Here is a 12,199-nt window from a genome sequence, read left to right as displayed (position 1 = left end):
TGTCTCATTTTTCCTTCCTTGCATGCTCAGGAACAGTTTGTACACAGGCCAGCTAGCTGTCTTATTTTATTGACTTTGGGAACTGAATTGACTAGGGTGATAGAAATTGTTTTTTCAAATTAGTTATTTGTTTGAGCTTGCCTAAGACAGATTAAGAAAAAAATGTAATTGAATTGACCACAATAATCATTGGTTGCCTCTGTTAAACAAAACGAAACAAAACAAAACAAAACAGTAAAATGGTTGTCAGACTAACCTGGTGCCTTGTTGGACTGAGCTCAGTGATTTCATTCATGGGAGAGACTATGCCTAAAGATGTTGCCCAAATCACATGAGCCATAAAAATGAAACTTTCTTTTTAGAAGCAGGTTAATCCCGAGAGGCTTTCAAAGGCACCGATATTTCATTTGTCAAGCAAAAACAAAAACAAAACACTTTGTCATGGTTTCTAAATAGAAACTTGTTTCCGAGTTGGCTCGCTTACCCCTTGGGTTTAAGTTGGGTCCTCAGAGGGAGGGCTGTTCCACTCACACCAGCAAGCGTAAAGCCAGTGTCCTGATGCCATTGTAAGTCACCACCAGTCCCCCTGTGAGTGACTTAGGAGACAGCGAGGACTGCCGTGAATCACATCCTCTTCCTCTCGTCCCATGTGTGGCCTCTGCTGCTGGTGTGGCACAGATCTTGCTGCTGAAAATGATGGTAGATTTTACTTCAAGTCTGTATATGCAATGAATACTGAAACGTGGAGGAAAAATATTACCCTGCAAGTCTCAAAGGTTCATGCTCCTGGGGTGACTTCAGCTCTGTCGCTTGAGTATTTGACGTGATCGTGGTGGTAAACTTGATACAAAGAAGTCAAGGGAGGCATTGACATGTGACATGGTGGAAGGTGCCCTTTCTGCCCTCTCCTTTGTCATTTTAATGGTCTCTCTCTCTTTCTCTCTCTCTGGACTCGGGTTTTCTTATAAGCAGAATTGGTATTAAAATGTCCACATATGCCTTTTAGCTCATGCCTTCAAATAGGGCAACATTCTCTTCTTTCATACATACATGCATTTGTTCATTCTCAAACATCGAGCGCAAACACCGAGCTAGGTTCTGGACATAAAACAAAACAACTGTGGGGCCCACCCTGGAGGAGCCCAGAGTTGGGAGTGGGGAGATAACTCAGTCAGCAGTTGCAGTGGGGTGTGTTGTTATAGCTGTGACCTAGGGGGTGTGGGGAAGCACTGAGTCTGTAGGTGACAGGCTTACTGCGTGTGTGTGCGTGTACGTAGGGAGCAGGTGCCAGGAAGGCTTTCTTTTGGAACATCTGGCTGGGCTTAGATGTATATTAGTGGCCTCCAAGGGCTCACTCTTTTACAATTTTAGCAACGACTGAATCATCACAATACATCACATTAAGTATATGAATGTATTTGTAATTTAGTTTAAAAATTTTCCATCAAAAATAGTCAAGATTCTTAAAAATTTCTTTTGAAAGGAGATGCCCTTGTTTTGGAAAAACACTCACATGCAGAGCAGCACGTTGCTTGTGCCTGATAAACACATCCCTCTATCAATGTGCCTCCCAGGATTTTGCTTATGGAGGCACCTCAGCTGACCGTGGTTCCGATTCTTTCTAGCCCAGAAGTGGAAATAGGTTCTTGTCCAATAAGGATCAAATGTTGCCTAAATAACTGCCAGATTTATTCTTCCCCAGGGCTTGCGAGTAAATAAAAAAGCTTTACCCAGGGAAGACATTTTTATTGTTACTAATACATATGGGAATGCTAACACATGACCGTGGGCTTCATTTGCCCCTTGGGGATATAAACAATAACTTCTCTTGATTTGAGGAGTTAACACAAAAACTTTGAGCACCCAAAAGAACATGGTTTTCAAATCTGCTTAACCAAAAAGTCCAAAGAGTGATGGCAACTATTTCCAGCACAGTCCTGCCCCCTGCCCCCTCTTTTTCTAGCATTGCGGGCTTGCAAGCTGGATCTGCTTCTATAAATCCTCCCAGAAAAACCTCCTGACTTTATGGGGCTATCATTGGGGACCTCAGCCAGGAAGCCCCACTTTCCACTTTGTGCCTCAGGTGGAGCTGCTGTTGGCTATTTATATACAGAGCCTCGGGGGAGAGGAGGCAGCACTGAGAATAGCCTTTACTTAAAATATCAGCCCCAGCAGATGTCATCAATTACACTGTGTGCTGCTCAATAAAAATGGAAGGTTACTGTATCAGCGCTGACACCACTGGTTGAAATATAAACCACAGGCGTGGAAGATGTAGAGCATTGCATCGTCCAGAAAATAGGAGAATCGCTGGATTCCAGTGGAAGTTGTCGCTACGGAGAGGTCATTTCCCCTCCTCAGCTGAAACAGAATGAAACATGGTTACGGGGGTTTTGTGGTTGGGGAAAACTTTCAGTTTGTAGAAACCGAACATGTTGAAAGCATTTCAGAGTTTCACATGACAAATATGGGCCAGGATAGAGGTGGAAGGGGCCTCGTGGTGAAGGTGGGTGTGGAGAGGGCTTGAAATGAAGGGGAAGAAAAAGGGAAGGAAGGCTGTCCGTGGGGATTCAGGTAGAGTGCAGCTTGCAAGGTGGACTTGAGGTACCGTGTTTCCCTGAAAATAAGACCTAGCCAGACCATCAGCTCTAATGCGTCTTTTGGAGCAAAAAATAATATAAGACCCGGTCTTATATTATAGTAAAATAAGGCTGGGTCTTATATTAATTTTTGCTCCAAAAGATGCATTACAGCTGATGGTCCAGCTAGGTCTTATTTTTGAGGAAACACAGTAGGTCGTGAAGGACATTCCATACCAACCCATGAAGTTTGAATTTTGTTTTATTGGCACTAGGGAGCCACAGAAAGTTTTTGAGCAGAGGCGTGACATGACAAGGGCAACATTTTAGAGGACTTAGTTTGGTGACTCAACAGCTATGATTAGGATCCCAGGACATACCTGCTAAATGATGCTCCTCTAGGACTCGTGAGGAACTTCTCCACTGTCTGGTCATTTCCTTGGAATTTGGGTGTCACAGGTGGTCAGACTTACCATTCAGCTTGCAAGTTGACCTCTGAAATGGTGGTAGCTCCTAATTGTCTTAGGTATTGGGGTGAATAGTTAGGACACTCACTGTATTCAAGAAATAGTTAATTACCTGTAATTCGCTCTCTGCTTAAGGATATTTACCGAACTTTGAACAATAGGGCTTCACAGACCGAGCACTTATCATATAATTGACTCCAAGGCACTCAGCAGAAAAGTGCCTCACCTGTCAGCCTCCTGCCACCAGACTGAAAATGTCTTTACCTTATCTTTAAGTGAATCATTAATGCTTCATCAGTGGTGTACAACCGCCCTCAACCTCAGGCTCTTCTAAGAGGAATTCTTTCTGAGATTTGGGTAGAGTAGGATATCCTTTTTGATTATAATGATTTAATGCCAAGTCTCACAGAAGGGACAGACATGTGTTCTGAATTGAAAGGACTAATTAACTTGAGAAATTTCCTTTGTGAAATCCACAAAGACGGACACTCTACAAAAAAGAGTTGGGCAGGCTGCACAGTTTGAGAGTGCAAGGGGAGGTTGCCAGTGGTTTCCTGTCTTGCAAAGGCAGGAGAGGTGGAGGCCCTTGGAAAACCTCTGCATGCAGGGGGCTGGCTGAGACTTGTAGGGCTCTGGGGTGATTCGAGTGTGGTTGTCATGCAGGGTGTCAGCTCCCGCTCCCCACATAGGAACACAGGACATGGTGAGGCCAAAAAGGAACACCAAAGGACCCATAGATAGGGGAGTCATACCACTATAGTCTTGCTTGTGGCTAGGTTAGAGACACAGGAAGCAGGAGCAACATGATCCACAACCCGCCGTCTGCTTTTCTGCCAACTAACCTTACTTGTCAACTCCAATCCGCCATGCTAACTGCAATCCGTGGTTGCTAGATTAGCCACGGCAGTTATATTAGTGGCCAATGGCTCACTGGTTACAGCTGACGTCCAACTAGTCACAGCTGATGGCCATCCAATCAGTTGATGGCCATTTACTACCTGAGCCAGCACCTTTCTATGTGAGGCCCAGAGCCTGGAAACTGCTCTCTGGGGCTCTGTCCCCACAGTGGTCTCTGTATCTTTTCTCAACTGGACCTGGCAAACCTGGGAGCACAGAATGGGGATTGAGTAGATACTTTATGCTTCTGAAAGCAGTGTCTGGTCCAGCGAGATACTTCCCCAAGAAAAAAATCCCTAGTCAAATAAGTTTGGTTCTCTGTTCATCTCAGCAATTCAAAAGCTCTAAGAAGGCTTTTAGTAAAGCCCATGTAACTTACCATTTTCCAAATTTGCCTTGACCACATGTTTTTATTTTTTCACTCCACGCACACCTATCACACCTATTAGGTACCGAAAGAGTAATGTTATTCTGTGGGATACGCTTTGGCAAGGGCAGTATGGGTTCTTGGGCTTTGCAGTGAGACTCTTCAGAACTTGACTCTGCCAGTTACTAGCTGTGTGATTCTAAGCAAGTTGCTGGAAATTGCAATAGCAAAAGCAAAGAGGAGGATGAAATGAGGTAGTAGGTCTGGCATCTAGGAAGTACTTGGTAACAGTTGTTCTAGTAAGCTATTGCTCTTTTCCTTCCCTCCTCTTCCTGTACAGGTGCCTCTCCCTGTTGCTCCTCTTCCTTCCCACTCAAACTCTTGGGGCTCAGTTGCAGCTGGCTTGTTTTATATTAGGTGGGTAATGGTAGTGGTATAGCCTGGACCCTCATTATTGGGGCTGAAGATATTCAGACTCTTATTGTGTTTGTTCGTTCATTCATTCATTCATTCATTCAGGCATTTATTCTGTAAACAGTTACCAAATGCTCCATGTTTAAACCTGCTGTGTTAGATAATGGGACCACATGAAGGAAAGCCTCTCTGTGGGACAGTCCTGGTTGTCATAAGTCATCCATCCAAGGTCTTACACAGGCGTGGAGTATGTGTAAGTACAGTAGTCCCCCCTTATCCGTGGGGGATTTGTTCCAAGACCCCCAGTGGATGACTGAAACTGCAGATAGTACCAAACCCTACATACACTGTTTTTTTCCTATACATACATGCCTATGATAAAGTTTAATTTATACATTAGGCATAGTAAGAGATTAACAATAGTAATAATAAAACAACAATTATAATAATATTCTGTAATAAAAGTTATGTGAATGTTCTCTCTCTCTCTCTCTCTCTCTCTCTCTCTCTCTCTCTCTCTCTCATATAACCGATTGGGTGACCAAGACAGCTCCTAAGTGACTAATGGGTGGGTAGTGTACACAACATGGAGACACTGGACAAAGGGATAACTCAACTCCCGGATGGGACGGTGCAATATTTCATCACACTTCTCAGAACAGCACACAATTTATGAATCTTATGAATTATTTCTGGACTTTTCTATTTAATATTTTCAGACTGAGGTTGACTATGGGTAGCAGAAGCCATGGTAAGCGAAACCATGGATAAGGGGGACCACTATACTGGAGGTGATGGGGATGGGAGCAAGCACAGGTGGGGAAAGGAAAGGGGATTGGTCTGGGAAACTGAGAAACCTGTAAGACGTCAAGTGTTTGTACAAGTTGCACAGGTCAGTTTTAGTTGAGGTGACGGTTTTTGCACCACTTGGCTGTGCTGTGTGGATCAGCGCTCCACCAGCCTTAGCTGATGACACGTTCAGTATGATACATAATACAGGTGCTGAAGCAACGATTCTCTTCCCTTGGAGTGAGGGGGCTGGTTGATGAGGAAGGTTATCGAAGGGGCCTGGAGGGGACAGGAAGAGAGAATTTATTGAACCACAATACTGTGCTAAAATCAATAAATAAAAGGTGTTGCTTTGGGGATTTGGGGACAGAATAGGGGATGAACAGGAAGGAAAGTGAATTCTAACAAGTTGTTTCAAAGCTTCTTGGCCAGTCCACTTTGAAGAAGAAAATTGGAATTATTCAAAATACTTGTGCTGACCAAAAGGTTTTCTTATTGCATTGGTCGGTTGGGAAGGTAGTTTATGGATATAATCAATATGTCACTTTAGTGTGAAATTCTGATTACCTGAAGATGTCCTGAAGTGATGGGACACAAGTTAGGTTCTGTACTGTAGCCATGGGTCACTCAGGAAGGAACCCACTGATTTATTTGGCTATGAAGCTCCACTTGATGAGACAAACCATTTTAGGAGAAATGGCTGAAGGGGGATTTATCATGGGGAACTATTTTTGAGACAAGTGGCGTTCCTTTAATGTGGAATAAATGAATGTTTCAGGTAAAGTGTGTAGCTGTTGGTTTTTAGGATGATGTTTTTTCTTCTGGAGTAAAATAAATACTAATCACTGTTCCAGAACAGCCTGATTGGAACTAAATCTCAGGTGATGCTGGTGATTTTAGAGCAGAATATGAACTTGTAGAAATTGATCTCCAGATAAAAATAAAGCTCAGAAAGTCAGGGGCCCCGTTCACTCATGCTGTTCACCTGAATAGAAGAAAAGAAGAAAAACCTTGCACTTTGACTTGCAATCTGTTATACCAAGATCCTGACAAGCTCAAATCCTGACCAAGGCCCTGAACTGTTTTAAGGTGAAAATTCTAAAACTCAAAAGGAGAGAGTTCTTCCTGTGTCCCAGCGGTGTTTCTGGAGCCAGAACCCCATGGCTTATCTCAGCATTTGTGTTTTGTTGTAGTTTTAAAGGGCTTATGGGGGAGGCAAGATTATTTCTAAAATTGTCCTTTAGAAAGGAATTTTTCCCCCCTCCAGATTAATCTGAAATGTTACATGATAGATTTAATAGGAATCTTAAGTCCCCATTGCTTTCCTCTTAATGGGGAATTTAGCCTCACCCCACAAAGAGTCTCTGATTTGCATTCATACAGCCTTGAACAATTTCATTTTTTGTGTTTAAGGACCTATTCACCTTATCTCATACTTTAAGCTGTTGATTTTCAGAGGCAGCAGGCCTGGTTTGTGGGAAGCATCTTAATATTTTTTTCCTGGTTCCCTCATGTTTCATCTGGTTGATTTCTCCCTCTTACGGTTGCTGTTCCCCATAATTCAAGGATTGTTCTTCCCTGATAGAAACAGTTCCTCTTACTCAACCTACCCCAGACCGTCACACCCCGCCCCTCTAGATTTTCTCCCACTGCTGTCTCTTCTGTTTTCTTGATTATGACAATAAAATACTTAGTATTAAAATTTTTTTAATTAATTATTATTTTTTTAGTATTGACTTTTAAATGTTCCAAGTCCGTTCTTCCAGGGAAGAAACAGAAAACCTATTAATTCAAATATGGGTGTGTTCCTGCTTTAACGCAGGCTATCCTCGTTGAAGTGAGACGAAGTTAAAACTTTTATCTTTCATCTCTGGCTGCCTTTGACTATTTGCTTATTTTAGGGAATGAAAACATCAGATATAAGAGTGAAATCCCATGGGTGCCCCTCGTTAGTCCTTTTTCCCATTTTCTTTTCCCTGAAGGTGACCATATCATTAACATGCAATTTTTTTGTCCATGTTCTTATACTTTTATGGCATACATGCATATCTACAACAAACATGTTACATATGTGTTGTACAACAGAAATAATTTTTTTTCTCCAACCTGTTTATTTTACTGAATATTGTTTTTGATGTTTTTTTTTGTGTGTGTGTGTAATATTCTGTTATAGTATATAATATTCTGTTTATCTACTCATTCCCATATTGGCGGACATTTATGTGGTCTCCATGTGTTTTGCTGTTGGGGTTGCTTTTTTGTAGCATTTCTAGCACACTGATTCTTCCTTCAGGCAACTTGGCCTAGAGCCTGTGGCATCTCTGGAGGGGCCTTAAATGGGACATGCCTCTGCCACTATTAAAATGTGCAACTTCAGGCAAATCACGTGGCCTCTCTTGAGTTAGTTTGCTCATCTCTTAAATAAAGTGGGTGGGCTAGATGGTTCCTGGGGTCCTTCTCATCTGTGATAGTTAAGCAGGCAATATAGAGTCTTTTTATGTTTTCCTCGTAAAAGTAGAAAAAATGTGAAGCCTGATGCTCTTATGTCAAAGGTTACAGTTTAACCAATGAGGTAGTAATGTAACTTCAATAAAACCAATGAAATTAAATGGGTCTTTTAAACATCAGGACTAGGGAGGGGGGGGGCTCACAATAAAAAGCAGAAAAGGCCCAAAGAGGAGGTACTTGCTCTTCTCCCTGAGTCTGCAAGGTGTAGAGGAAAGAGTAGGTTCAAGTCTTGGCTCTCCCGTTAACTCGCTGCATACATTTGAGTACTTTGACTTATCTCGCCTCCATGTTCTCATCTGTAAAGTGGGGCTACAATATCTGTCATGTAGGGTGTTTGTGAGGATTGAGCGAGATCATGTTTGTGAAGATCTGGAGTTGGTGTGTGGTATGTGCTCAGTAAACCTGTTTCTTCCCAGCTCAGTCAGCTCTGTCTGTGTGGGCGCTGTTTCTTCATGAGGTGCCAATGGCTGTGTCAGCGTTATGTTCCGGCTCCCCCATGGCTTCTCTAGGAGCTCCCAGTGCCTCCAGAACCAAAGAGAACAGCCATTCTTGGTTGTGTTCCACCTTTGGGTGGAAAAAATAGGGGATCGTGAAGGGTAGTAAAATTTTCCTTGCGATTATGGGGCACTGTAGTCTTCTATTACTATGCTTAAGAGGTTCTTTTAGCACAAACACATCCATTTTAAAGACATGCTTATTACCTTTCCCCCAAATATGTGAAATGTAGTGTTAGTTTTATATATAAAAAAATAATCCTTCCTGCTATTCCACCTGCTAGAACAACAGCCCCTGAATTAATTGTATTGTATTTGTTGAGTCCTAATGAAACAGCTTTGGTTTGAGGAAATTCTCAATAGGGAAAATGTCAGTTGAATTTTAAAATCGATCAATAATGCTGTTTAAATTTTCCTCATTTGAGACTGTCGAGTGGATTTGAGCATTTTCACAATAGGGAGATAGCTGGTTGCAGAAACACTGCCAGGATCACCTCTGTCCCCATAGCTCTTGTGCCTGAGAAGGAGAGGTTTTCTTTTGTTAAGGTCTTCAGTTGTGTTATGTAGCAGTTTATTGCTGGAGGCCTATCAAACATTCATTCTGCCCTAATAACTGTATGATGAGAGGCAGTGTGATATATTGGAAAGACCCTGAGTTTTGCAGTCTCAAAGATTGGGTCCAATTCCCAGCTCTTCCTTTTAATAGCTGTATGTAGCTAGGCAAGCACTTAACTTCTCTGAGCCTAAATTTCCTAATCTGTAGAATAGAGACTATGACTTTTATTACACCTATGACATGAGGGGTCAGTAAAACTCCTGATGTAATGCCTGATCCAGTCTTACTACAATGACCAAGATAAAGGCAATCACGCTTCGATAAGAGAGGACTGCTGTTTTGTTCAGGATTCTCAGGTTTGAAGGGCTCTTAGAGGGTTTTTATGTGCCCACTAATGCCATCCAGTGTGGGAGGTAATTGATCAGTGTGCTCTGTCAAAAGCTTATCACTTAGTATATGCTGAGTTGGTTACATGTAGGAACTATAAAGAGGAATTTGACAAAAACTTTCCTCAGGGTGCTTATAGTCTATGTAGGAGGGAGGGAGGAAGGGAGAGAGGGAAAGAAGGAAAGAGGGAGGGAGGGAGAAAGGGGGGTGAGAGAGAGAGAGAGAGAGAGAGAGAGAGAGAGAGAGAGATGGGGGAGGGGAGAGAGAGGAAGAGAGTAGAATAACTCTGAGAGTGTGTCTGACATACCCAGACAGAACCTTGTAGCTTGGGGTTCAGAGGAGGGACAGTCAGCCTTTCCTGGGTGAGGGTCAGGAAAAGGGTCTTAGAGGGAGTGACTCGTGAGCCTTGCTAAGGATGGGTTGATGTTTGGAGGTAGGCTGGAGGGGCAGCATCTGATGGGAAGAGTGTTTCCTGATAGCTGAGCATTCAAGGGCTACAAAAGTGAAATTTGATAGGACACTTCTTTTAAAAATACATTTATGAAGACATAAGAGAAAACGGTAAGTCATTACTTTAGCAGGCTGTTTCATTTTACCCCATTGTCTCTGAAGATCATGCTGATGTAGAAATACTCCTATAGCAGGGACTGCAAACAGCAAGGCAGACCTGGTGCAGGGATACTGGGCAGGGTGTGGAGTCTGTGACAAGCCAGAGGTGTGGTAGTGAGGCGCTGGGACCCAGCATTTCCAGGACTCATAATTTCTGAAGGGGAGCAGGAAATGAAGTTTTTGTATGTGTGTGAAACCTCCTAATTCTTCATTGTTGGCAAATAAATCCATTATTAAACAAACAAACAAACAAAAACATATCTCTAGACTGTCTGTGGCTTCTCTCCTAGAGGGAAGCCAAGGGCCTCGTGGTCAGACCTGGCCTTCTGCCTGTGGCTCAGGAGGCTGATGAGTCCTTGGGGTCCCTCTGACCTGGAGCAGTGGGGTAGCCCCAGGGTGCAGGCAGTGTCTGGCAGAGTTGGGGACACACTGCCTGAGTGTGTCATCTTTGCCTAGGCCGTCATAGATTCCATGAGGCCTGAAGCCACATGTAATGAGCACAGGAGCCCTGAGGCTGAAGCGGGCCCCAGGCAATTCATGGGGTTATTACAGCTGTTGTTCTTGGCGGCCTCCCCGCACCACCTTTCGATGGATTGTTTTAATCTCCAGAAGAGGAAAATACACCTCTGCCCTCACGCATGCACACATACACGCTCTTACATGCACACAACTCACACGAAATAAGGTACCACAGGGATTTAGGACACATACCAATTGCCACAGAGCAAAAATGGAGCCCCTTTGATCTTGTGAGTGATATCGTTAGGCGCTGAGTTTCCTTTCTCTGGGGAGGGCTTGGGCAGCACCACGGACAGGGGCAGCCTGGTCCGGAGGAGCCATTGGCAGGAGATGGGTGCTCCACAGAGCAGCTGGCCCTAGCCTGTTCCTGATCTTATTTAGCCAAAAATAAATAAACAAATAAATGATGGTGGAAAGGGATAGAAAAGGTGGAAAATGTCAGATGGCTCACTGCCAAGGGGAGAAGACCCCAGAAAGTATCCTGAGCCCACTGGAGCCACTGTGACATTCTCGCCCTGAATTTGCGCAGGTTTGTGCCGCCCAAGAAACCCTGCCCATACTTGACTCCAACCTCTCTCTTTCTATCTAACTTTAAGAAATGGAGGTAAATGTTGTTGAGTTCTGCTACATTCACTTCCGGTCCATGAATGCTCAGCTTCTCTCTAGATAGGTACTTGAAATGTCACTCAGCTGTCCTCAGGTCTGTAACCAAATGCATGATAATCTGGCATGTCTATCTTTTTAAAAATAATTTATTTTCTGTGTCTCATTCACTAGAAAGTAACTTTCAGAAATGTATAAGTGTCAGGTGATAAAATGAATAGATTGACAATATTTGGATATAAGGAAAAATATAAATAAATTAAGCTACAGCAAAGGTGGAACTGAAAACACATGCACAATAAATTTCTGTGCACTTCTAGAGCTGGCCCCAGGGTTTCCTAACAGCCAAAGTAAGGAAGGAAACACACGACCTTATGTGCCTGTGAATTGGAAATAAGGTGGGAGGAGGATGAAGTGTTCTGGTACTGAGACCAGAGTTGCCTTCCTCCAGTGAGTTCTCAAAAAGTGAGTTGTGTCAGAGTGGACCACACCCTTGACAGTCTTATAGTAAATATCACCACGGTTCAGTTTTTACGATTGCTTCCTCCAAGGTCTGTCAGTGCACACCAGTGGCTTATAGCCAAAGGGCAGTTCTGTAAGTTAACTCAGTCATAGACCAATGTAGTACAGAGCACACAGTCTTTTAAAGTCTGGTTTGATACATGGGTAAAATTGAGAATACCAAGAGGAAGGGAAAGCCTGCATCTCCACCAGGAATACTCTGATCGTTTTGTTTCTGGTAACTGATGAACAGAGAGTTCTGGGCTTTTCCTGGCAGGAAGGAGGAGTTCAGATGATCCGAGCTGCCAATCAACAACAGGAAATGGATCTCCTCTCATCAGCCCATTGGCGTGTAGAGCCGATGTCCGCGGTTAGACATTCAGAATCCAAACCCAAACTCTGATACCTGCATGCACCGTCCTCCTCCTCCAGACCAAGACTGAAAGGCAATTCAAACCCACCGGCAAATGGGTGATTATGAATATCAGCGTTCTTCCCCTGTCCACCAC

At 43.4% G+C, this 12,199-nt stretch overlaps 1 protein-coding gene across 1 annotated transcript in view; it reads left to right on the top strand.

The window, feature by feature from the left end:
* Positions 1-12,199, top strand: part of SPOCK1 (SPARC (osteonectin), cwcv and kazal like domains proteoglycan 1) — a 472,354-nt gene that overhangs the window by 211,937 nt on the left and 248,218 nt on the right. The window lies entirely within an intron of this gene.

The sequence above is a fragment of the Rhinolophus hipposideros genome (genome assembly GCF_964194185.1).
Source record: "Rhinolophus hipposideros genome assembly, chromosome: 23".
NCBI classification, from domain to species: Eukaryota; Metazoa; Chordata; class Mammalia; order Chiroptera; family Rhinolophidae; genus Rhinolophus; species Rhinolophus hipposideros.
This window is presented reverse-complemented; position numbering and strand designations above follow the sequence as displayed.